At 40.7% G+C, this 1,317-nt stretch overlaps 1 non-coding gene across 1 annotated transcript; it reads left to right on the top strand.

Annotated features, from left to right (window-relative positions):
- The first annotated feature begins 642 nt into the window (after nucleotides 1-642).
- LOC148547416 (small nucleolar RNA R71) lies at nucleotides 643-750 on the top strand. Its single transcript, XR_015897889.1, has one exon. It is a non-coding gene; the product is annotated as a small nucleolar RNA R71 (small nucleolar RNA).
- The last annotated feature ends 567 nt before the right edge of the window (nucleotides 751-1,317 follow it).

Genomic DNA, 1,317 nt, shown 5'->3' on the forward strand with positions numbered 1-1,317 from the left:
GGAGAACCTTGTTTCAGTCATGAAACTTTGAGTGGTTTTAATTAGATCAGAGACTACAGTTGCTAAGTCAGAGTGGCTCTGCTTAGAATCCTCTGTCTGTTGCTGAGAAGATGATGGAAAAGGCTTGTTATTGCTAAACATGTTTCTTCCACCATTACTGTTGTTGAAGCCTTGTTGAGGTCTCTGTTGATCCTTTCCTGAGAGATTTGGATGATTTCTCTATGAAGGATTATAGGTGTTTCCATAGGGTTCTCCCATGTAATTCACCTCTTCCATTGCAGGGTTCTCAGGGTCATAAGCTTCTTCTTCAGAGGAAGCTTCCTTAGTACTGACTGATGCAGCTTGTATTCCAGACAGAATCTGAGAAATCATATTGACTTGCTTAGTCAATATTTTGTTTTGAGCCAATATGGCATTCAGAGTATCAATCTCAAGAACTCCTTTCTTCTGATTTGTCCCATTATTCACAGGATTCCTTTCAGAGGTGTACATGAATTGGTTATTTACAACCATTTTAATGAGTTCCTGAGCTTCTGCAGGCGTCTTCTTCAGATGAAGAGATCCTCCAGCAGAGCTGTCCAATGACATTTTGGACAGTTCAGACAGACCATCATAGAAGATACCTATGATGCTCCATTCTGAAAGCATGTCAGAAGGACACCTTTTGATCAATTACTTGTATCTTTCCCAAGCTTCATAAAGGGATTCACCTTCCTTCTGCCTGAAGGTTTGGACTTCCACTCTAAGCTTACTCAATTTTTGAGGTGGAAAGAACTTTGCCAAGAAGGCATTAACTAGCTTTTTCCAAGAGTTCAGGCTTTCTTTAGGTTGTGAGTCCAACCATGTCCTAGCTCTGTCTCTTACAGCAAAAGGAAAAAGCATAAGCTTGTAGAATTCGGGATCAACCCCATTAGTCTTGACAGTGTCACAGATTTGCAAGAATTCAGCTAAGAACTGATGAGGATCTTCCAATGGAAGTCCATAAAACTTGCAATTCTGTTACATTAGAGAAACTAATTGAGGCTTAAGCTCAAAATTTTTTGCTCCAATGGCAGGGATAGAGATGCTTCTCCTATAGAAGTCAGGAGTAGGTGTAGTAAAGTCACCAAGCACCTTCCTTGCATTGTTGGTGTTTTCGGCTGCCATGGCTTCTTCTTGTTTGAAAAGCTCTGTTAGGTCCTCTACAGAGAGTTATACTTTAGCTTATCTCAGCTTTCTCTTCAAGGTCCTTTCGGGTTCAGGATCAGCCTCAACCAGAATGTCTTTGTCCTTACTCCTGCTCATATGAAAGAGAGAAGAAGAAAGTATGGAATTCTC

The sequence above is a fragment of the Arachis ipaensis genome, chromosome B8 (genome assembly GCF_059453495.1).
Source record: "Arachis ipaensis isolate K30076 ecotype BB chromosome B8, ASM5945349v1, whole genome shotgun sequence".
In the NCBI taxonomy this organism is placed as follows: Eukaryota; Viridiplantae; Streptophyta; class Magnoliopsida; order Fabales; family Fabaceae; genus Arachis; species Arachis ipaensis.